Genomic DNA, 233 nt, shown 5'->3' with positions numbered 1-233 from the left:
CCGGCCATTGTTGTTAATGTAAATTTACGCTGTTACGAATGGAATAAAACGTCTTAAATTTGAAAGCTGATTTTGCTTTTGCTTTATCATACGTTATCGTGCACTTATGCGGAAACCAGGATTCATCTGTCATTGCATAAAAAAGTCGAATTTTGAGCAGGAAATAAGAACGCATAATTTTTATGCTCTGGCGATAGGAGTTATTGTTATGCGTCGGTGACTTAAATTGGTTT

This window comes from Penaeus monodon, chromosome 31, assembly GCF_015228065.2.
Source record: "Penaeus monodon isolate SGIC_2016 chromosome 31, NSTDA_Pmon_1, whole genome shotgun sequence".
Lineage (NCBI taxonomy): Eukaryota > Metazoa > Arthropoda > Malacostraca > Decapoda > Penaeidae > Penaeus > Penaeus monodon.
This window is presented reverse-complemented; position numbering follows the sequence as displayed.